Raw genomic sequence first — 25,265 nt, 5'->3', positions numbered from 1 at the left:
AACATGTTTTTCATTTAAAATAACTGATATGTTAAACAAAAGAAATAGTATCTATAATTAGGGAATTGAACTTACTGTTTCTGGTCACCATGTTCTTCAAGATTTATAACTGGTAGATTTCATCCTCTAGTTTTTATCCATAGATTAGAAGAAGAAAAAAACAAGCTTTAGTGCTTTTTCAACTCCTGTTTGGTTTCTTAACTTTGAATGAATTAGTCACTGAACTGATCTAGTTGAATAAACTGGAATGAAGAAAATATTCTCTCTGCATCTGCAGAAGGGGTTACTAGTATCACAAGCTGGCTTAGCATTCAACAAACTCTCTGGCTTTTCTTTGAGAGTTGGTCCCTATTGTATTCCACTGGTAGGTTATACACATATGGCATGTGTATAACCCCTCAGTGGAATACACGTAGGGACCGCACATCTCAAAGAACCTCCAGTTACAGGTAAGTAACCTCTTCTTCCAGGTGCTTTGTCAGTGACTTCCACCAGTTCAGTGGTTTGACTTTAAAACTTGGCAATGAACAGGTACAGCTTCATATTATTTTTTTAATTTAATTTAAATGATTTTAATAGATAATAAGTTTTAGGCTTTAACATAGGTTGTCGTATTTTCAAACATGATTTTAAGTAGGCTTATGTTTAAAAACAAAAATGTATTTAATTAAAAACATCTGATTTAAAATCAGATGTTTTCCTTTTAAAGAAATAATTGATTACTGGTAATTCTACAGTACATTTTAATTGCTCTGCACCAAAATGTTAGTTGGAGTTTAAGAAAAACTTTAATCTATTCATAGTTAGTGCCTGCTGAAGTTAGGGCCTCAAAAGTTTTCACTATTAATCTTTTTCATTTGCTTGTAATTTTCTGAAATACTTCTGTATTGTAGTTTGTGCTCAAAGCTGAATTTTCTGGAAAAGTGAGCACATCCCTTCAGTCATTTTTCGGTTATGAATATGTGACAAACATACTTTCTCCTGGGTGGGTATTTTATGCTTCTGCTGCTGGGTTTTCTGCTTTTGTCCCAGGCTTTGGAACTTAAGAGACTCATCTTGTAATTTCACTTGGTTGCCAACTCCCTCTACTGGCACATTTAGATACTGCACTCTCCTCAGCTTCTGCCACTGCAATGGAAGGCCACAGCTCTTAAGTCCCCCTCTGTTTTAGAGGCAGGATATTGTCTGCTTTTCTTGCTTCTTTCAGGCTACCAACAGTTACAGTAGGGAGATGGTCTTTAACAAAAGGTTTAGGGAAGGTTGGCTTTTCTCCCAGCCACAACACTTCCTAGCAGTATTTGTAGCAGGCCTAGCCCTAGAATCAAAGGAGCCTCCTCACTCCTGATCTCAGCACCTGCAGTCTCTCCCCTACTCCCAGCAGCTGTGCTAATAAGATTACTGGAGCACTTTGAGCCTTTTTCAGAGACAGAATCTCGCTTTTTAGGGCTTTTCTGCCTCTCTAGCTACCTACCTTCAACAACCCAGTGAGATGTCATCCAGGAGGAAGGACTTTGGTCAGTTTAAGGGGAAAAAAATTCCTGAATTGTGGGGCCCTTCACTGGACTCGAAGAAGAAGAAGAAACGGTTACTAACCTTCCGTAACTGTTGTTCTTGAAGATGTGTTGCACACGTCCATTCCAAACCCCACCCCCACCTTTCCCTCTGTCAGAGTTTCCCTCTGTCAAAAAGGAACTGAGGTGCCAGCAGGTTGGCAGGCCCCTTTACATCGCTGCTATGAGTGCGTGACTCCAAGGGACACTGGAACCAACCTGATGGATACCGCTGAGGGAAAATCTTTCCAGCGGCGGTACTCGGGGCAAGCATTTATTGCTCATATGGATTCCAAAGTGTATCAAAGAACAACAGTTATGGAAGGTTAGTAACCATTTTTTTTCCCCCCTCAGATCTCTCCTCTGTGATAGTTTGCTGCAGCATGTTGTTTGGGACTAGACACCATCTCCAGGAGGGAACTTATCTAGGCACTGTTTGAATAGGTGACACTTTTTGGAGGATCACTAAAGAAAACGATTAAGGATTCTTTGGACCTGAAGAAGATCATGCCTGACCAGCCCTCTTCTTGAGTTTACAGGGGAACTTAAAATCCTTTCATTACAACTTTTAACAGTTCTAAAAGTCCTATTCCTTTGCTCCTCTCACTCCATCAGCACCAGAAACTGTTTTCCAGACATCAGTGAGATTGCCTCTCAGCTGGCTTCTCCTGCAGACAGTGAATCTTTTACAGTTCCAGAAACCCATCCCTACTGAACAAAAAGTTTTTTAGTCTTCCTTCCAGACCAGTACCACATCAGACACATTCACTCAAAATAATTCAGGAGGACCCTCTTAGTATATCTAGTTCTACTCTCCTCTATCCTTCCTGTCATCTTCACCTGTCAAATTCTGGATAGTATGGCAAAACACATCTCTTTAGAGGACATGATTTCTGTGCTAGTAAATGAGAGGTTTTCAGGTTTCTATTAAAGATTCTTTGTGGTGGAAAAACAAGAAATTCCCCTCCCCCTCCCCCTGCCTCATCCAAAACCTGCATCTGCATAGAGACTGTGCCATGGGTAATGGCTACCTCTTCACTCCTTACAGAATTTTCTCTTTCATTGGCGTTACTAGAAGTGGGAATTAGCCGCACTGATGAAAGAAGAGTTATCCCTTTTTGGGGTAGAAATTCCTACAGCATTTAAGAGCAAGCCTCTGACTGATCTGAACAATGATCTGATTAACAGTGGAGATCAGACTGTTGGATGGGGGCACAGAGAGGCACCCTCATGATGCGTGGCAAACAGTTTATTCTGGAAATCCCAACATGGCATCCAGTTTTTGGAATTGCAGGCAGTCGTCGTCTTAGTGTATGCATGATGTGCCTAAGGTGGCACGTGACCAGGATTCATCACCAAAGTTAGTCTGCTGGTTGGATCTTTAACTTCCCTGGCTTGGGCCAGGTACTGACGGGGAGTGTGATGTGAAGACTGAAGCATGCCCCCCATTGCAGCAGGAAAGAGCATGATATTTAGCCTGCTTCCAAAAATTCCTCCGGAATTTACAACCCTAAGGGGAAAGCAACAACAAAACCAGTCATGTATCTGGACTAATAAGGAAGAAAAAAAAGCAAAGTGCTGAAGAATGAAACCAGAGAGCTCCTACTGTTCCTTGGAGCAACTGGGTCAGTCTATGAAAACCACATACATCCAGGGAACCAGTAGCAGCCAGAACAGTTGGGTTAGCTGGTACCAGCTGTACGCAAGAGAATGGGAGCTAAATCCACAGGTTTCCCCCTCTCCCCCCAGATCAGGTAATGGAGTAACTGTTCTTCCCTTAGGTCAACCTATCAGACAATAAAGCTTTTCTCCCAAAGGGTGGACACTCTTTTTTTCTTGGATAGGCAGTGCTGCCTTATGTCTCTTCTCCCTTCCTTCTAATTGCCAAGTTGGTGCCATATAAGAGCTTATGTAAACTTATCTCCAAAGAATTGGTGCCTGTTGTTCTGTCAAAACCCACTCTGGGCTGATTAATGGAGAGGCTGATTAACCTGAAATTTCTTCTCTTAGCATGGAGAGAACTTATTTTTTGTCATAAGATGGGATGTGGATGAAGAGAAATTAAATGTGTTCTGCTTTCAGTTTGCTTACTTTGTTCTGTGTAGGAAAAAAATGTCTCCCTGTATATTCTTTGTTTCCTAATTTTATTCTCTAGCTCTTCAGTGATGGCAAAATGCTTGAGAATCAAATGAGTGCAGTACTTAGTGTGCCAGCAAGAGGTGCTGGCAAGAAAACACACACAAAACAATACCCCCTCACCCAGACTGCCCCAAAACTAAAACAACACAAGAGGAATTTCTACCTCTGCAGTGTGAGATGAAGGCAGAAACCCATCAGTACTGAACTGGTAGAGCAGAAGTTAGAAAAGAAAACTACAGATAAACTAATGATCTTTTCCCACTCAGAGAAAAAGGGAGGACTTCAAGGTAATTCACATGGTGGTTATTTAAGCTTTGAAACAACACTTAGTGGTCAGTGGAGCTGGTAAAAAAACAGTAAATTGAATTTTTCCCTTTTTAAAAAAAATAATGTTGAAATTCAAAAAATTTCAACATTTCTTTTTTAAAGGGAAAAATTCAATCAACTCCAGTTGTAAGAATTTCTTAAAATGAGAGTCTGGCTTCAATCAGGAGAATAGCTTTTTTAAGTAGGAAAAAACTGGCTGTATAGTAAGCTAAGTTAAATTGAACACACTTCTGAGAATGGTCAGAAGACAATTACATTTTTAGACACAAAAATTCTTCCCCCTTTTTGTGGTGACAGTGCTTGTTCTTTGCGATCAAATAGGGTAGAGATTGCTGTTCTGAAGCTGCTGAAGGAGCAGTTTGTGTGAGAGAGGTGGTTAATGCCTCATTAAAATGCATATAGCAAAGTCCTTTCCCAAAACCCAGGGACAGAAGAAAGTCATAGGTTTCAGAGTAACAGCCGTGTTAGTCTGTATTCGCAAAAAGAAAAGGAGGACTTGTGGCACCTTAGAGACTAACCAATTTATTAGAGCATAAGCTTTCGTGAGCTACAGCTCACTTCTTCAGATGCATATCGTGGAAACTGCAGCAGGCTTTATATATACACAGAGAATATGAAACAATACCTATTCCCACCCCACTGTCCTGCTGGTAATAGCTTATCTAAAGTGATTTCCAGCACAAATCCAGGTTTTCTCACCCTCCACCCCCCCACACAAATTCACTCTCCTGCTGGTGATAGCCCATCCAAAGTGATAACTCTTTACACAATGTGCATGACAATTAAGCTGGGCTATTTCCTGCATAAATCCAGGTTCTCACATCCCCCCCACCCCCATACACACACAAACTCACTCTCCTGCTGGTAATAGCTCATCCAAACTGACCACTCTTCAAGTTAAAATCCAAGTTAAACCAGAACATCTGGGGGGGGGGGGGGTAGGAAAAAACAAGAGGAAACAGGCTACCTTGCATAATGACTTAGCCACTCCAAGTCTCTATTTAAGCCTAAATTAATAGTATCCAATTTGCAAATGAATTCCAATTCAGCAGTTTCTCGCTGGAGTCTGGATTTGAAGTTTTTTTGTTTTAAGATAGCGACCTTCATGTCTGTGATCGCGTGACCAGAGAGATTGAAGTGTTCTCCGACTGGTTTATGAATGTTATAATTCTTGACATCTGATTTGTGTCCATTTATTCTTTTACGTAGAGACTGTCCAGTTTGACCAATGTACATGGCAGAGGGGCATTGCTGGCACATGATGGCATATATCACATTGGTGGATGTGCAGGTGAACGAGCCTCTGATAGTGTGGCTGATGTTATTAGGCCCTGTGATGGTGTCCCCTGAATAGATATGTGGGCACAGTTGGCAACGGGCTTTGTTGCAAGGATAAGTTCCTGGGTTAGTGGTTCTGTTGTGTGGTATGTGGTTGTTGGTGAGTATTTGCTTCAGGTTGCGGGGCTGTCTGTAGGCAAGGACTGGCCTGTCTCCCAAGATTTGTGAGAGTGTTGGGTCATCCTTTAGGATAGGTTGTAGATCCTTAATAATGCGTTGGAGGGGTTTTAGTTGGGGGCTGAAGGTGACGGCTAGTGGCGTTCTGTTATTTTCTTTGTTAGGCCTGTCCTGTAGTAGGTAACTTCTGGGAACTCTTCTGGCTCTATCAATCTGTTTCTTTACTTCTGCAGGTGGGTATTGTAGTTGTAAGAAAGCTTGACAGAGATCTTGTAGGTGTTTGTCTCTGTCTGAGGGGTTGGAGCAAATGCGGTTGTATCGCAGAGCTTGGCTGTAGACGATGGATCGTGTGGTGTGGTCGGGGTGAAAGCTGGAGGCATGCAGGTAGGAATAGCGGTCAGTAGGTTTCCGGTATAGGGTGGTGTTTATGTGACCATTGTTTATTAGCACTGTAGTGTCCAGGAAGTGGATCTCTTGTGTGGACTGGACCAGGCTGAGGTTGGTGGTGGGATGGAAATTGTTGAAATCATGGTGGAATTCCTCAAGGGCTTCTTTTCCATGGGTCCAGATGATGAAGATGTCATCAATATAGCGCAAGTAGAGTAGGGGCTTTAGGGGACGAGAGCTGAGGAAGCGTTGTTCTAAATCAGCCATAAAAATGTTGGCATACTGTGGGGCCATGCGGGTACCCATAGCAGTGCCGCTGATCTGAAGGTATACATTGTCCCCAAATGTGAAGTAGTTATGGGTAAGGACAAAGTCACAAAGTTCAGCCACCAGGTTAGCCGTGACATTATCGGGGATAGTGTTCTTGACGGCTTGTAGTCCATCTTTGTGTGGAATGTTGGTGTAGAGGGCTTCTACATCCATAGTGGCCAGGATGGTGTTATCAGGAAGATCACCGATGGATTGTAGTTTCCTCAGGAAGTCAGTGGTGTCTCGAAGGTAGCTGGGAGTGCTGGTAGCGTAGGGCCTGAGGAGGGAGTCTACATAGCCAGACAATCCTGCTGTCAGGGTGCCAATGCCTGAGATGATGGGGCGCCCAGGATTTCCAGGTTTATGGATCTTGGGTAGTAGATAGAATATCCCAGGTCGGGGTTCCAGGGGTGTGTCTGTGCGGATTTGATCTTGTGCTTTTTCAGGAAGTTTCTTGAGCAAATGCTGTAGTTGCTTTTGGTAACTCTCAGTGGGATCAGAGGGTAATGGCTTGTAGAAACTCGTGTTGGAGAGCTGCCGAGCAGCCTCTTGTTCATATTCCGACCTATTCATGACGACAACAGCACCTCCTTTGTCAGCCTTTTTGATTATGATGTCAGAGTTGTTTCTGAGGCTGTGGATGGCATTGCGTTCCGCATGGCTGAGGTTATGGGGCAAGTGATGCTGCTTTTCCACAATTTCAGCCCGTGCACGTCGGCGGAAGCACTCTATGTAGAAGTCCAGTCTGCTATTACCAGCAGGAGAGTGAGTTTGTGTGTGTATGGGGGTGGGGGGGATGTGAGAACCTGGATTTATGCAGGAAATAGCCCAGCTTAATTGTCATGCACATTGTGTAAAGAGTTATCACTTTGGATGGGCTATCACCAGCAGGAGAGTGAATTTGTGTGGGGGGGTGGAGGGTGAGAAAACCTGGATTTGTGCTGGAAATCACTTTAGATAAGCTATTACCAGCAGGACAGTGGGGTGGGAATAGGTATTGTTTCATATTCTCTGTGTATATATAAAGCCTGCTGCAGTTTCCACGATATGCATCTGAAGAAGTGAGCTGTAGCTCACGAAAGCTTATGCTCTAATAAATTGGTTAGTCTCTAAGGTGCCACAAGTCCTCCTTTTCTTTTTAAGAAAGTCATAGTTGACAATAATAGAAAATATTGTGACATTAGGGTCTACCAGCAATTTTTGCTGTATTCTACAACATTCCTCAAATTCTAAAACTAAGGGCTTATCTACACTACCCGCCGGATTGGCGGGCAGTGATCGATCCAGCAGGGGTTGATTTATAGTGTCTAGTATAGACACGATAAATCGACTGCTGAGTGCTCTCCCGTTGACTCTGGTACTCTGCCAGAACGAGGAGCTCAAGCGGAGTAGACGGGAGAGCGTCAGCTGACGACTTAACGTGTGAAGACTCCGTAGTAAGTAGATCTAAGTATGTCTTGTTCAGCTATGCTATTCACGTAGCTGAAGTTGTATATCTTAGATTGACCCCGCGTGGTGGTGTAGAGAAGCTCTAAAAATTTGTTACGTCCCTTGACAGTCTTGTATCTTGGTACATGTAAACAGATACGCTGCTGCCCTCTTAATCTGGTTTTGCAAAAAATATTTTCCAGCCAAACAGCAGCAAAAGTGTGAACTTTCTACTTCCCCCTACTGTTAGCAAAGTGTGAACTTCAGTTCCTAATTAGGGCTATTTATATGCTAATATTAATAAGCATGAGAAATTAAAATTAAATGCAAGGACTACATTAAAACAACAACGTTGCTCAGTTAAAAATTCAGATTCTCACAACAATATCAATTTGTCATGTTGCGCAGCCTAGGTATTTTGTGGTATAGCTCTAAAAACAAGCAGTTGGCTGAGTGAAGTGAGGTCTAACCCTCAACTCGATAACATTTTTGTTTCTGTAACACAATAACCTGAATGTCGCATCCAATCAATTCAAAAATTTCAGGGAACGTTCTAGATGGTGGACAGAACCCTATTGATTTTTGGTAAAAATTGAAAACCAGAAAGGAGGACTAGGGGGACACACAGAGTCCCTTACATCTGGTTAGCAAAGTCAGTTGTTTCAATTGTCTGTGATCTGTCTGTAGATCAAAGAACCAGTTGATGGCAGCAGTTAACATCTTCCAGCATAATGGTACCCCCATTTCAGCTCTCCCCTTTCTCCCAGTACAATTTAAAAACACTGATAGCCTTGAATGACTTATCTCCTAGACACAAAGAAAAGAAATAGGGGCACATGAAGCCATGAATGTTGAGTAGGAAGAATGGAGGGCACATGGAGTCCTGGGGGGCGTGTGTGTGTGTGAATAGGGGACAATGGTATGGAGTCAGGGAGAGATGTGGGAGGAGGTGTGGGGGCACAGGACCTTGGCACATGGCAGAGGGAGAATGGAGGGACATAGAGCTCCTGCCATGAGAACTCTTGCTCTCCCGTCGACTTACTTAACCTTCTTGGGGAGCTGGAGTACTGGGGTTGACTGGAGAGCACTCTGCTGTCGGTTCTTCACTAGACCCTCTAAATTGACACCTGCTGCTCGATTGCAGCAGCATTGATCTCCCTGGTAGTGAAGACAAGTCCACAGACTATAAGGTGGGGGAGGTTGCAGTGAGTTCCTGAAATAGAGAGGGGGATAGGAGAACATGGCACACAGAAAGCATATGGGGGAATGGAGCAATTCAGGGAGCCCCTAGTGCGTACAATGCAGTTGGCCTACAGTTCAACCCTCTAGTATAGTTTTAAAGAGGAAAAAAGAAGAGAATAAAAAGACTTCCATCAGATCTTTTTTTAAAGTTGTAACTGTTATATGTTTCTTGGTTCTTGTGGTTCATTGTTCAGACCCAGTTGTTTTCATATGCCAGTAGTGTACTGTTTCATTTCAAGTAGATGTGGGGAAGAAAGTGTAAGTATCTAAATGTTTGTTTGTTTTTAAAATGGTTTAAATTATCAGCATTCATTTAATTCACCTTTGATTAACTTTTTGCCTTTGAAGTGTAAATATCTTTAGCCCAGTCACATTGTCTGGTTTGTTGAGAAATGTGCTAGGCCTTTTAAGAGGGCTTGTCTACACTGGCACTTTACGGTGCTGCAACTTTCTTGCTCAGGGGTGTGAAAAACACTGCTTTATGGCTGGTGATCCTAAACTCTGCCATTATTGATTGTAAAATTTTACATGGGCCAGACATAATAGAGGATATGACCTTTCCAGTAAAGGAGCAGAAGCGACACTTCTCAAAGTGACACTGTGAAAGAGTGCTTGAGAATGGTGAGAAACTAAATCAGCATTGGCTAGTTTACTTGAAATCAACTGACAGAGTGTTCTGTTTTTGTTGCAAAATATTTGACAAGAATGCCAAATGGTTGCTTGTGCTTTCCGGGTACAATTAATGGCATAACTTAGTTGATGCTCTGAAGTAACATGAAACGTCACCCAGCCATTTTACGGCCTACTCGAGATGGATGGAGGTCGAGTCCAGGCTCGAGCTGAATAGATGCAGAAAACCTCAGTGCATTATTAATGTAAAAACCCAGCATTGGAGAAACGTGCTTGAGTGTCTGATCTAAATTACCCTCTTCTTTGCAAAGAATAATTTAGCTTTCTGGGGCTCATTGGATAAGTTGTTCACTGAACGTAATGGTAAGTTCCTCAGTTTGATAGAGCTCCTTGGGAAATATGACGGTCATGTGTCAGCACCTACATTGAGTAGTTAGTAAAGAAACTATGGGCCATTACTGCCGCAAAACCATTCAAAACAAATTGATTGACCTTATGATAAGGAAGGTGCTTGCTTGATACGGCTTGGCAAAGTGAAGTACTACGCCATAATAATGGACTGCACTCCCGACATTAGTCACAGGGAAAAGATGTCATTTACAGTAAGATTTGTTGAAAATGAGGATGACTGTATCCAAGTAAAGGAACAGTTCATCTGTTTCCCGTCTGTGAATGACTACTGGAAAAGGCCTAGCAGAACTGTTTATGAACATTTTGAATAAGAATAAAATAAAGCTTCAGAACTGCCGCAGCCAAGGCTATGACAACGGTGTGAACGTAAAGGGAAGAAACAATGGCGTCCAGGCAAGGATCCTTGCGCTGAATCCAAGAGCTTTCTTTGTGCCTTGTGGCTGCCATTCCCTCAAGCTGGTTGTGTCAGACACAGTGTCATTGTCTTTAGATTCAGTATCTCTCTTCGGAGTACTGCAAAGGATATCCGTTCTGTTTTCAGCATCAACTATCAGGTGGAAGATCCGCATGGACAGTGTTACAGATCTGACCATGAAGCTGCTAAGTGACGCTCGCTGGAGAGCCATATTGACAGCATAAGGCCGGTGAGGTACCAAGTGAACTGAGGTTTATGACGCCCTGATGGAATGGGTGCAGTTGAGTAAAGTCAAGGCCAGAATCCAAGACGAGGCACAAAGCCTGGCCAACCGAATCATTGATTTAAAATTTCTGGACTCAATTGTGGTTTGGCATGATATCCTGTTCCAAGTAAATGTTGTATGAAAGGCATTACAAACTGAGTCAATGGACATCGTGACTGCTACTGTTTTGATGAGAAGCTGCCTTGATTTTGTTGTGGCCTACAGAGACAATGGATTTGAATATGCCATCAGTGCTGCCAAAGAAATGGCGGAAAACTTAGTTGAGCCTGTCTTCAAGGAACTCCTATTCATCGGAAGAAGAGACAGTTTGGTTATGAGGGCAGAGATGAGGTGATGGGAAGCTTGGAAGAAAAATTCAAGAGGGAGTTCTTTTGCTTGCTTGTTGACACTGCTTGAGTGTCCATCAAAGAAAGGTTTGGACAAAAGCACCACAAAAAGACCTGTTTCCTTTTTTGTTTTTGTTGGTTTGTTTGTTTTTTGTTTGTATGACCCTTAATAAGCTGCAGGCAGACAGGAAAACACTCTTGAACAATTGTCCAGACCTTCACCGGATGCTGACACATGGGAAATGTTTTGATGTCAGTGATAAAGATCTCTATGTGGCCTCCTTTGGAAGCTTAGGGCCAAATTCAGCACTCCAGTGCATATGTGGTGCTCCTGTTGCAGTCAAAGCTGCGTGTATACAGGCAAGGATAGAACTGGGCCCTAGACTGAATTCTTTGTGCTTTGGAAACTCTGTTGATCTGAGTGTTCTCCCATTGATGTGGCATAATTCACTTAGTAATGTTAATAGGAATCACTTTCCAACCTCAGTGGGCAAAATAGAAAGGAGTTCTATACCCACATTTGATAGAGGCTAACTCTTATTTCATTGCACTAGGTTTTATAGGTAGATCTTCCACTCATGTTAATAAGAGTCATTCGCACAAATCCCCCCCCCCCAAAAAATAAGAGCAGACCCCTTACATCAGTGGTCACCAACAGGTAGATCACAATCGACTGGTCGATCGTGGACCCTCTGACAGTTGCTCTCAGTCACTGAGACTGAGTTTGTCAGAGGCTCCACGGTCGATCAACAGTCCGGTGGCACAGCTGGGCTAAGGCAGGCTCCTTGCCTGCCCTGTCCCCGCGCCGCTCCCGGAAGCGGCCAGCGTGTCTGACAGTGGCTCCTTAGGGGAAGAGAGGGAGGGGAGGGGCTTTCCGTGTGCTGCCCTGCATCTCCTGCTGCACCTCAACCCCCTGCCCCAGCCCCCGCCCAGAGCCTACACCCTCTCCCCAAGCCTTCTCCTGCACTCTAACTCCCTCCCAGAGCCTGCATCTGGATCCCCCTCCTGCACTGCAACTCCCTGCCCCAGGCTCAGCCCGGAGCCCCTCCACACTGTAACCTCTTCTCCACAGCCCAGAGCCTGCACCCCCTCCTGCACCTCGACCCCCTGTCCCAGCCCAGTGAAAGTGAGGGAGGATGGGGCAGAGCAAGCGATGTAGGGAGGCGGATTGGAGTGAGCGGGTCGGGGCCAAATAGAACAGGTAGGGCATGGTGGGCTTATGTGATTACTGTTGTTTCTACACTTTCTTTGAGGTAGATCCTGGGTTGCACTTAAATTCAAAAAGTGATTTTGTGCTTGAAAATGTTGGAGACCACTGCCTCACACTGTCATGCAGATAACTGGTTTGATCTTTGTTGTTGCTGATGAGTTTTTTAGTACTAGTGCTTCTCTGAGTTATTGAAACATGAGCCCTGTAATAAGGGGATAGTGAATGACTTACAAATTACAATCAATCTTTTTTTGTTAAACCTTGCAAAAATCTTACCTACCTGAGGCAAGTCAGTTTTTATTTTTGACTGGCAAATCATGTTAAAAATCCATACTTAATCATTTTCATAGCGTGCAATTATCATTATTTGGGATACATGCTTTCCATTTAAGAAGGATGGCTGCTGCTCTGAGTATCTGATAATGTGAAGACAGAGAGGTCAGGGGGAATCCACACCTAACATTTTCCACTCTTAAATGTGGGGGCTTCCCCTACATAAATTTATGGGTCACTACTAGCTTTCTCTGGAAACAACAAGATTCACTATAAGTGCAGTAGAAGTGTGTCTTTAAGATGTTCTTAAATATGAACAAGGTAGGGGGCTTGCAGATGAGCTCAAGGAGGGTGTAACATGTATGGGGGCTGGATAAAAGAAGGTATAGAGGTGATTGAATGAAAATCTGGCTAATGGGCAGACAAGTTTGGGAGCATGGGGTGGGGAACCAAAGCTTGAGAAGGGATGATAGGTAGGGAGAGGTAGAGTTTTTAATGTGGTGACAAGAAGCCTAAACTTGGTGTAATATATCATATGGGAAGTCAATAGAAGGATTCAGTAATGTCATCAAACTGGTCAAGGAAGATAAGTTTAGCAATGGCATTTTATTTGGACTGAGGGGATTGTGTGGGTGGCCAGAGAGGAATATGTTACAGTTATCAAAACAGGAAATAATGAGAGCATGAATGAGAGAGATGGCTATGTTGAAGGGGTATGGACAGATCTTGGGAGATGTCACAGAGGAAGAACTAATAGGATTGCTGGTGGCATACTTCTATCACAGTATTCCTGATTAATATGGACAAGACATTTTTTATGAGACCCATGTTACAGGGCCAATCTAATTTTTACTCAGTTTACAAATGAGTCCACACACAACATGGTTCACAGGTATTTCCTAGCTGGGTAGTTATACCATGTTTCAGCTTTGTCATGAAAAGGAGTGTAATTAGTTTCTAACCATTATTCTGCTGTGTAGATGGGATGGCCTTACAGTATCTGTGTAACTGGGTTAGTCAGTTTCACCTGTCAAGTCTGTGCTGGAAGACTTCCCAAGGTGCATTGCACCATGGGGGAGCCAGTGGATACAGTGCATTTAGATTTTCAGAAAGCCTTTGACAAGGTCCGTCACCAAAGGCTCTTAAGCAAAGTAAGCAGTCATGGGATAAGAGGGAAGGTTTTCTCATGGTAGGAATAAATGGTCAGTTTTCAGAATGGAGAGAGGTAAATCTGGATCTGGAAAAAGGGATAAACAGTGAGGTGGCAAAATTTGCAGATGATGCAAAATTACTCCAGATAGTTAAGTCCTAGGCAGACTGTGAAGAACTATAAAAGGATCTCTTAAAACTAGGTGACTGGGCAACAAAATGGCAGATGAAATTAGATATTGATAAATGCAAAGAAATTCACACTGGAAAACATCCCTACTATAAATATAAAGTGATGGGGTCTAAATTAGCTGTTACCACTCAAGAAAGAGATCTTGGAGTCTTGGTGGATAGTTCTCTGAAAACATTCACTCAATGCGCAGCGGCAGTCAAAAAAGTGAACATAATGTTGGGAATAATAAGAAAAGGATAGATAATAAGATAGAAAATATCATATTGCCTCTATATAAATCCATGGTACGCTCACAACTTGAATACTGCGTGAAGATTTGGTTGTCTCATCTCAAAAAATGTATATTGGATTTGGAAAAGGTTCAGAAAAGGGCAACAAAAATAATTAGGGGTATGGAATGGCTTCTGTATGAGGAGAGATTAATAAGACTGGGACTTTTCAGCTTGGAAAAGAGATGACTAAGGGGGGATATGATAGAAGTCTATAAAATCCTGATGTGTGGAGAAAGTAAATAAGGAAGTGTTATTTACTCAATCTCGTAACACAAGAACTAGGGGCCACCTAATGAAATTAATAGGCAGCAGGTTTAAAAGAAACAAAAAGAAGTATTTTTCACACCATGCACAGTCAACCTGTGGAGTGCCTTGCCAGAGGATGTTGTGAAGGCCAAGATTATAACAGGGTTCAAAAAAGAACTAGGTAAGTTCATGGAGGATAGGTCCATCAATGGGTATTAGCCAGGATAGGCAGGGATGGTGTCCCTAGCCTCTGTTTGCCAGAAGCTGAGAATGGCCGACGGGATGGATCACACATGATTACCTATTCTGTTCATTCCCTCTGGGGCACCTGGCTGTAGCCACTGTTGGAAGACAGGACACTGGGCTAGATGGACCTTTGGTCTAACCCAGTATGGCTGCTCTTATGCTCATGTGAGGAAATGGTCATGATCCTCTAACTGTGGCAGGAACAGCTGAGGCACTATGGGATATCTGCTCAAAATTTTTTGAAATGCATTGACTTAAACACAGTTTTGTAGTGAGGTGTGTGGATAGGCCAACACTGTTAAATCGCTGCTGTGCTGGGAAAAATGTTGCTGCATTCACTGAATTGTGTTAGCTCTGTGTCAAACATAAGTTAGGACTTGATTTTGTTTAATATGGGTCTATCTGTAGTGTAGGTAGAGCACTAAATCATCATGTATAGTCAAAGGCTCTGTCAATACTAGTTTCAAATCCTGTTTAGAAACATCCTGTTTCTAGGGACTGAAAAAATAACTGTGATAGGAAACTCTGGGCTAAACATGACTTTTCTTTCATATCCCATCCTTCTTTCTAATCATAGGGTTTTTTTTGGTTACAATAAAGTAAATTTACATTTTATAACTTAAAGCTTACAATAAATATCTGAGCTCCATAATAGAAAACTTTGTTATACAATACACTTAGTATGAAGATTGAAAGTGCTATCTAAAACATGCTATACAAATATTAAATATTTAGGTTCCAGTCCTGCAAACACTTGTCTGTGTTTAACTTTAAGCACATGTGTTGTCCTGTTGAAGTCTGTGGGAGCTACTCATGCTTATAATTAATCACAGGTAGAAATGTTTTAGGATTGGGGTCTTAATTTTTACAACATGCCTGTGAGAGGTAAGCAAGTATTCTCATTTTAGAAACTGGACAGAGAAATTAAAATTGACCTGGAAAGGGGTGGGTGGTGTGTGTGTGTACCTTTTTTTGTTTCTATATATAAAGAAACACTCATTCTCTTTTTAGGCTTTCTTTTGTTCAGGAAAATAAAATTTAGAAATATGTTGTGTCCCCTGCTTTTCCTGGAATATGGTAGGAAATTGTAGGATTATGGTTTTGCAGATACTGATCAAGTAAAACCTGATCAATATGCAGGAAATTATTTTTATGAGGACTAGGGCTGTCGCGCGATTAAAAAAATGAATCACGATTAATCGCATTGTTGTTAATAGAATACCATTTATTTAAATATTTTTGGATATTTTCTACATTTTCAAATATATTGATTTCAATTTCAACACCAAATACAAAATGTACAGTGCTCACTTTATATTTTTATTATAAATATTTGCTCTGTAAAAATAAAAGAAATAGTATTTTTCAATTCACTTAATACAAGAACTGTAGTGCAATCTCTTTATCATGAAAGTTGAACTTACAAATGTAGACTTCTATCCAAAAAGATATCTGTATTCAAAAACAAAACAATGTAAAACTTTAGAGCCTACAAGTCCACTGAGTCCAATTTCTTGTTCAGCCAATCGCTCAGACAAACAAGTTTGTTTACATTTACGGGAGATAATTTTGCCTGCTTCTTGTTTACAGGGTCACCTGAAAGTGAAAACAGGTGTTCTCATGGCACTGTCGTAGCCGGCACTGCAAGATATTTAAATGCCAGATGCGCTAAATATTCCATGTCCCATCATGCTTCAGCCACCATTCCAGAGGATATGCGTCCATGCTGATGAGGGGTTCTGCTTGATAACAATCCAAAGCAGTGCTGACCAACACATGTTCATTTTCATTCTCTGAATCAGATGCCACCAGTTGATTTTCTTTTTTGTTGGTTTGGGTTCTGTAGTTTCCACATCAGAGTGTTGCTCTTTTAAGACTTCTGAAAGCATGCTCCGCACCTCTTCCATCTCAGATTTTGGAACTTTGGGTTGAGTGCTGTAAGTATCTTTAGAAATCTCACATTGGTACCTTTTTTGCGTTTTGTCAAATCTGCAGTGAAAGTGTATTTAAAACGAACAACATGTGTTGGGTCATCATTCGAGACTGCTGTAACACGAAATGGGTAAATCCGAGCTGTAGACCTACAGTTCTCCCCCAAGGTGTTCAATCACGAATTTAATTAAAGCACCATTTTTTTTATCCAGTGTTGTCAGCATGGCTGAACAAGAAGTAGGACTGAGTGGACTTGTAGGTACTAAAGTTTTACATTGTTTTGTTTTTGAATGCAGTTATGTAACAAAAAAAAATCTACATGTGTAAGTTGCATTTTCATGATAAAGAGGTTGCACTATAGTACTTGTATGAGGGGAAAAACATGATTTCTTTTGTTTATTATTTTTACAGTGCAAATATTTGTAATAAAGAATAAGAGAAAGTGAGCAGTGTACACTTAGTATTCTGTGTTTGTAATTGAAATCAATATACTTGAAAATGTAGAAAAACCTCAATATTTAATTTCAATTGGTATTCTATTTAACAGTGTGATTAATACAGCGATTAATCATGATTAATTTTTTTAATTGTGATTAATTTTTTTGAGTTAATCGTGTGAGTTAACTGTGATTAACCGACAGCCCTAATTAGGACCATTAAAAGCTTTGTTTTTTATTGATAGTTGTTCAACTCAAACAATTGGAAGAAATGCTTTAACTTAAAGACTTCTGTTTAGCAGTAGTGGCAACTTCACGTGCTCAGCAGTCAAGAGTCAGGCCCCAAAAACCATGATACTGGCCTAAACATGATAAAATTAAAAAAAAAAATATTGGAGGTTCAATTTGCCTTTTGGTTTTTGATCTTATTGGGTCTCGCTTTCAAGTGCGCCCTAACATTTCTCTGGAAATATGAAGGTGGTTTGTTTTTGTTTTTTTTTAAATGAAAGTGGAGATTCTGACAAAGACATGGCTCCAGAAGCTCAGGCTTTCAGAAAAACATCAAATATCATGAGACTTGACATTGCTTGTTTAGGGATGAGAGAGCTTGCAGTTCATATCTTTGGGTCCTTCAAGGAAAATATAGAGCAAAATGGAAAAGACAAGATTCGATATTTCTGAAGTTAAATATTATCAAGTTTTATCAACATTATCTTCCCATTCACTTTAAAAACAAACAAAGCAAAACTCTCAACTTTTCATGCCTTTGTTATAAGAGGAACAGTAGTGACCCGTATTTTTAGGTTGCCTGACATTTTTGAGTATATAAATTATTTTTCTTCTTTTGTAAAGCACTCTAATGCCTCCATGATTTGCAGCAAGGATCTAAATTTGGGAGGGGGATAGGCCTGGAGTCATAGAGGTGCCTTGGACTCACAAAAATCTGATTAGATAGGGCAAAAGATGAGCTGTCTAAAATCACCATTACAGTTGCATGTCACAGAATTACATATCTCTAGGAAATGACTTGCTAAACAACTATGTAAAAATAATGTTAATGTTAAGACTGAAAAGTCCAATACCCAAAAATTAAGAAATGCCAGAATTAAAAAATCTTAATTCTGTCGTCTTGTGCATATACATTATAATAGTATTTAATTACATCGTCATATGTATTAGAATTAGGAGTCAGTATGTCCTAAATCCTAATCCTGGCTCTGCTACTAACTCAGCGTGTGGCCTTGAGCAAGTTACATTGCCTTTTAGTTTTGTTTGTTTTCCCATTTGTAAAGTAGGGCAGTAAAATCTACCTACCGCACAGGAGTATTATGAGGATTATTTAGGTAATATTTGTACATAAGACTATAAAAATACTATTTACTCTGAAAAATTAAATCCCAGATGTCTTAAATTGAGAGCCCATTTACTTGGGCACTCAATGTTATTGTAGACTTTTGCAAATTTTGGCTTTAATGTGTGTGTGCCTCAGTTCCCTGTTTGTGGTAAATCTCCTACTTCACAGGGTTGTTGCAGAGAAAAAAATCAATGTTTTTTAAGATTACGATTTTCTATGGTGCTCCTCTCCATAGTATCTGTGAGAAAACGAATAATTCTTTACTCACTTCAGGGCTTGGTTGGTATGCGGTAAATAAGGCCTGGGGCTGCACAAATGATGAGGGTAAAAAGATATATTGAACAGATGCCTCATTCCCTAAGTGCCAGCCATCCTCTGCACTGAATGAGGCAGAGTTCCTGTGGGAAAAATAGTATGTGATCATGTAATTTAAATACTGCATCATAATGTATATATGCACACTAGGGCAGAATTAAGGTTGCACAGGCAATCTTAATTCTGGCATTTCATAACTCTTGAGTGCTTGACTTTTCAAGTGTTAACATTCTTTTAACACTTTTTTTAATGTAATATATTATGTGAAGAAGCAAAGAGGGTACAAGTCTGTTTTTCCACCTCTTTAGGTCATATTTAAGTGACTTGTCCAAGGCACATAGCAAGTCACAGATCCTGAATTAGAACTCTGGAGTTTGGGATTCACAGTCCTTTGAGTCCATGGGTTCTCAGGATTACAGCCCTCCTCGTCCCGTCCTCCCCCTGGCCCAGGTGGTTACAGAAGAGTGTCTGGGTTGAAACTATTCTGCCCTTTCCATATTTACTAGACTGGAAGGGGGTGGGGTTTTGACTTGATGGAATTGGGGTCCCAGTATGGAGGACAAACACAGCACTTGGTCATACTCTGTCTCTAAAATGGGTGATTCCTTCTTTAAAATAGAGAAAAATAAATGAATGTGTTTTCTTGAACTTGCTACAAATGGTTGTTGATTATTTTTCTTAATAAAAATGGAGACTTGCTCACTCTAAGGCTGTAATTGTAGATGTGTTGTGAAAGCTTCTTTGCTTAGCTTTCCAGAGCCACAGCCTTTTATAGCACTCAGATATAGTCACAACCTTAGTATGTTGTTGCTGAAAGCAGGCATGTTGTGTTTTGTGGTGATTAAATTACCTCATTGTGTGGGCTTTAGAGCCTACAAAGGGGCTGCTGATGAAGGGAGAAAAATGCAATCAAGTGTGGGGTTTGAATGATTGAGAAACCACTATAATTTGTGAATTAAGGCTGATCTCTAAATAGCTGTCAGTGGTCTGGATATTTCAGACCTTGCACTGCTTACATCCAAAATACTGTTGTATAGGATTCTTTGTGTACACTTACACAGAAATCAACTTCTCAAAAAAACTCCACCTAATCAACATTTAGAAATTGTTATAACTTTCCTCAGAACTTAAAATTTTTTTTTACCAAAGTGCCATACTAAGGAAAAAAATAGTTCTAAACACACAATCTAAAAATTCTGACACTAAGAGGATATCCATATTCACTACTTAACAGTAGGCATTAAATTTCCTGTACAGATTCCTCCCCAGGTCTGTAAATAGATTAGCAAGTGCAGTCTGTCTCCTGCATTTGCGTTGAATCCCATTGACTTTGGTGGGAGTTCACATGATCACAAGTCTGCACTAATGCATCTAGTTGTAGGATAGAGGCCCAGAGCCTAAGCTCTGCAGTGGGATATCATTGATCACATTTTAGAATCGGTGCCTAAGATCAGGTTTGTATTAACACCCAGATTTTCCTAGTAAAGTGGTAAAATGTGTGTTTGGATTTTTAGTCTGTGACAAAGTTGGCTGAGCCTAAATACAAATGAGAATGCACTTTGTAACCATCATAGTAAATATCTGGGAGCAGAGCTGTTCTAATCAAGGTGTGGATGGGGTAAGACCCTAAACACAGTTTGGCCCAAGCTTTGCTATAATTTTGTTGTGTTACATAGACATGCAAGAAAGAATGATGGTCAGTTGTTTTTCCTTTAGATAAAGTGCTCCTTTTAAAAAAATTTCCATTCCAGTATTGGCAAAAGGGGACCCTCACTTCACTGCTTGCACTTCAATCTGGTTTACAGTAACTGGGAAATAATAGAATTATAAGCACTCTCAGTTCTTCCCTTGCTATATCAAACTGTTTTTCTCCTCCACCCGCCACCCCCTCCCTTCTCAGGTCAATTTCATATTTATCTACTACATCTTTTACAAAAAGAAATCAAAAGAAATCATTTGCAGATTTACTCCCCCCCCCCTTTTTGTTCCAAACTCAACTTAAATGTTATCTGATTATTGTCTTGTTTTTGTTTTGTTGTAGGGGGGGCTAGAGAACTGAAGGGGAAAATCTGTTTTCCAGAACTGGTAAGTACCTTTTGCTAGACAAGTAAAGCTTTCTTGATGCTAGATAAGCAATAATCCAGAATGTACACTATACTTTTATTAAGAGCTAGCATCCATAAATGAAGCAAGAAGTGTTGATGTTTCACTGGAGCCAAAATCCTGTCCAGTTTTGCATACAGGAACAATGTTAAAAAACTGACTAAAACTTAAATGTTGCTAACAAAGGTCCCAGTCGTGCCAGTGAAATGCTTGTGCGTGCAAGGATCACCGTGCAGTTTGAAGGATTGGGGCCTAAAATTCCAGTAGTTTTACAGGTCCAGTAGGCATCTGATTTAAATAACTAGTTAAAATGTAAAGACAATAGTGCTTAAAATGATTTTGTAAGGATCCTGGGTGAGGGTAAGTGGGACTGGTGGCAGGAGTTTGGGATCTCAGAACTGAATACAGGGGTCAGAGCCAGTATGAAGGTCAAGAGTCAAACTCAGGGTCAGAACCAGACAGTCAGGAATTGGGCTGAGGCTTAATTCCAGGTATCGGGATCTGTTTTGGGGTTCCAGGGGGTTGATCAGGAGTTGGAATCCAAGTTAGAGCGCCTCAGTGCGCAGCGCCCCGGCGGCAGCTGTAAGAGCGGCACCGCGGTTGGACTCTGACAGAGACCGCGGCACCGGCACTCCCCAGCACCGCAACCTACATCATCGGCCTGGCACTCTCCTGGCCAGAAGCGGCACTGGAAGCTGGAAAAGGCTAGCCCACCTCCGCAGAGACCAGCTTCCCTGGAACCACCTGCGGAGATGCGTCCCACAGGGGAGCACCTACAGCTTCGGCACCGTTGACTCTGGCCCTGAGGGCCAAGCTGTTGAGTCCGGTGCCCCTGGACTCCCCGACATGCAGCATGGTTGAGGTCCAGTTGCCGTTCACCCCAGATATCTTTGCAGCTGCAAGGGATCTTATTGCCACGATGGTATCCCTTCAGCCTCAAGCCAAGGCACCAGCGCCTGTCCGTGCAGCACCATCCTGGGGCAAGATGGCACTCATCCACCTGTTGGCACCGTCGGTCGAGCCGTGGCACCGATCCCATTCTCGGCACCATTCCTGCTCCCGTCGCCGCTCACAGTCCTGACACCTCCTTTGCGGCGCTGGTCGTACTCGCGGCACCTCTCTTACTCCTGGCACCTCTCTGCCCACCGGTCACCATCGAGGAGCAGATCCCAGACCTGACGCTGCTCTCAACACTGGTCATCATCTCGGCCCAGGTCCAGGTCCCGGCACCGCTCCCCAGTGTTGCGCCACCGCTCCCCATCGCCTCATCGACATGACTCAGCGCAGGTCCGCTCGGCACCACCGTGGCCCTCACGTTCTTCCTCTTGTTCTTCAGGATCAGAGGCAGGGTCACGTTTCTCGGAGTGCCGACGTTTGAACCACAGCCACCTGGAGTCAGGGACTGGACATTGGCAGGCACAGGAGCAAGGTCCCGCTCAAGGGGCTGCTCAGTGGCCGTTCTGGACTCCCTGGGCATACCACCAGGCCCAGGGTGCTCCGTCTGGGGCTTCTCGATCAGCCCTGTCTGAGCCGCGAGTGCCAGAGGCTACTGCCAGTCGGCCTGCCCCGGGAGGCATGGAGACCATGACGGCTTCTCTGCCCACTTCAGGACCTCCTCCAACACTGGTTCCTGGCCTGGGCACTGAGGTCATGGGCACAGGACAGCTGGGCCCAGCACCACAAGAGGCCCTAGGTGACCCTCTTTCGCCCCATGGCTGCTGCTGCCTCCTCCTCCTTACCCGACGAGGCAGTGGCAGGAACTCCAGACTCGGGTCCCCCTCCGATAGACCTCCGCGCCCACCAGGACCTCCTGCGCAGGGTGGCGTGGAATATGAACCCGCAGGCGGAGGAGGTGGTAGAGGTGGAGGACCCTATGGTGGATATTCTGACCCCTGAAGCTCCATCGAGGGTGGCCCTACCCTTATTTGGATCATCCAAACCACCGCCAGAACAATCTGGCAAACTCATACATCCATTCCCCCGACTGCTAAGGGAGTGGAGCGGAAATACTTTGTCCCCTCAAAGGGGTATGACTATCTGTTCACACACCTACAGCCCTGTTCACTTGTGGTGGTGTCAGTGAGCAAAAAAGAATGGCATGGCCAGCAGGCCCCAGCACCTAAATCAAAGGATGCCAAGCGCCTTGATTTATTTGAGTGCAAGGTTTATTCTTTGGGGGGGACTTCAGCTCAGGATCGCTAATCAGTAGGTGCTGATTTTAACAATTTTAACTCCTGGAACTCCATACTGAAATTTAAGGATTTAGTACCTCCTAAGTCCAGAGAGGAGTTTGGGGCTTTGGTGGAAAAGGGCAAAAGTGTGGCACGGACCTTGCTGCAGGCCTTGCTGGATGCTGCAGACTCCGCCGCCCGTACTTTGTCCTCAGGGATCGCCATGAGGTGTATCTCCTGGCTGCAAGCTTCTGGCCTACCATCAAACTTCAGCAGACACTGCAGAATCTCCCATTTAATGGAGAGGGCCTGTTTTTGAAAAAGACAGATTCGAGGCTACAAAGCCTTAAAGACTCCAGGGCAATAATGAAGTCCCTGGGCACGCACGCACTGGCTACCCAGTGGAACCCCTTAAAGCCTCAGCAGTCACAAGAGTGCCTGTATCCTCCTCTGCCAAGGCAGGATTTCTGTAGGTGGTGGGGACATAATGGGAGGAGGAAGCCCTCCAACCCCCCATCAGGACAAGGCCAGGGCCCGACCAAGCCTTCGTCCGGCTCAAATCAGGCCTTTTGAAGGGATACCGGAGGACGATATACCAGACCTTGTTCAGGATCCTACCCCACCTTTCTTGAATCGTATATCCCGTTTCCACCATGCTTGGTCTCACGTAACCATGGACCACTGCATCCTCCGCACGGTGGAAGCGGGATACTCTCTCCAGTTTTCTCCAGTTTTCTTCCTCCCACGCGCCTTCCCTGTCCCTCTTCAGGGACCCTTCTCATGAGCAACTCCTTATTCAGGAGGTTCAGACGCTCCTCACCATGGGGGCGATCAAGGAGGTTCCGAGGGAGCTAAGGGGTAGGGAGCTCTACTCCCGATATTTCCTAATCCCCAAGGCAAAGGGCGGGCTTTAGCCCATTCTGGACCTGCCTGGACTCAACAAGTTCATGGTAAAGTTGAAGTTCCGCATGGTCTCCTTGGGTACCATTATACCTTCCCTGGATCCTGGTACGCTGCCCTTGACATGAAGGACGCGTATTTCCACATAGAGATTCACCCGGCGCACAGACACTTCCTCCACTTTTTGGTCAACCGTGAACACGATGAGTTCACGGCCCTTCCCTTCGGTCTCTCTATGCCCCCCCCCCCCCCCGAGTGTTCACCAAATGTATGGCAGTCGTGGCGGCCTTCCTTTGTCGACGGCGGTTGCAGGTGTACCTTTACCTCAACGACTGGCTTATCTGGGGGCGCACTAGAGAACAGGTACAGTCCCACCTTCGCTTGGTCATGGTCACGTTTCGTCAGTTAGGCTTCCTTCTCAATGTGGCAAAGTTGACACTAGAACCGACCCAGAGAATAGAATTCATCGGGGCAGTTCTGGACTCCGTGCAGGCTTGAGCCCTCCTGCCGGACGCTCGTTTCCAAACTATAGTGGGCCTCATCTGGAGCTTTCAGAGCTTTCCGACCTCGTCAGCAAGGAAAGGAAAGGAAACTGTTAGTTCTTCTTCAAGAGCTATCCCTGTGGGCGTTCACTGTGGGTGTGCACATGCTCTGTATGCTCAGGACCAGAAATTTTTCAATAGCTATGCCAGCTCATCTGAAGCTGTGCTTCCTAGTGCTTCCCTCTGAGGGCATAAATGCTGGTATGGACCACCTGATCCCCATTTCTTTTTCTGTCACCCATGGTTGGGGATGGAACCTCCTGTGTCAGTTTCTTTTCTTTGGTGTTCATTTTAGTTGAGTCTGTAAATACTATAAAAAGTAGTCCTAGTTAGTTAGCAAAGTTTAGTGCTTGTTAGTTGGGGATGGGGTGGGGGTCTTCTCTTTCTAGTTCTCCCTTTTTCTTCAGTGCATCAATTATGCCCAAGTGCCAAAGCTTGCCTGGCATGCCCCTGGATTTTCCTAGTGATCATCTTCATGAAATTTGTGCTGCTTCAGGGAATTGCATGTCTCCCTCAAAGTGCAGTATCTGCCATGCCTTTCCTCCATGTATCAGACAAGCTTGTGATTTCAGGCTCCACAAGCACATTGTGGAGCTTTACACAAGGCCCTGTTAGGATCTGGGACCCCTCCCATTCTGCTTCCTCTCATCCAGAACCACCAGGCAGCACATTGCTGGTTTTTGGTACTGGTGGTTTTCAGTTCTCCCCCAAACACAAGAACTCCATGAAACAGAAACACGATACGGACCATGGCAAACTTTCCCACAAGAAGAGGAACAAATTCCTGCATAAGTCCTCCAAAAATATGCCTGCTTTGTCCCTTTCCCTGGCACTGCCAGAGATCTGTATCCCGGGATGAAAGCACTTGAAGCTTGTACAGCAAAGAAGACATTGATGGTACCAGGAGCTCACAGTGCCCAAATCTCCACATGGACAGACCATCAACAACTCCTTTGCCTCATATAGATAGGAGGGACTGTTCTCCCCTTCTCCAACACTACTGACCATGCGCAGACT

At 43.3% G+C, this 25,265-nt stretch overlaps 1 protein-coding gene across 12 annotated transcripts in view; it reads left to right on the top strand.

Annotated features, from left to right (window-relative positions):
• PHF21A (PHD finger protein 21A) overlaps nucleotides 1-25,265 on the top strand; it is a 260,529-nt gene that overhangs the window by 32,320 nt on the left and 202,944 nt on the right. For 10 of the 12 annotated variants that reach the window (XM_073348143.2, XM_078853291.1, XM_073348152.2 and 7 more), the window contains exon 2: nucleotides 20,574-20,617. The gene's annotated coding sequence lies outside the window, so the exon portion shown is untranslated. Of the gene's footprint in view, nucleotides 1-1,768; nucleotides 1,876-10,967; nucleotides 10,993-20,573; nucleotides 20,618-25,265 lie in introns of those variants that run through there. The other 2 variants (XM_073348145.2, XM_073348146.2) reach the window with 2 other exon arrangements.

This window comes from Lepidochelys kempii, chromosome 6 (genome assembly GCF_965140285.1).
Source record: "Lepidochelys kempii isolate rLepKem1 chromosome 6, rLepKem1.hap1, whole genome shotgun sequence".
NCBI lineage: Eukaryota > Metazoa > Chordata > Testudines > Cheloniidae > Lepidochelys > Lepidochelys kempii.
The sequence above is the reverse complement of the archived record's forward strand: the minus strand, read 5'-3'. Positions and strand labels throughout refer to the sequence as shown.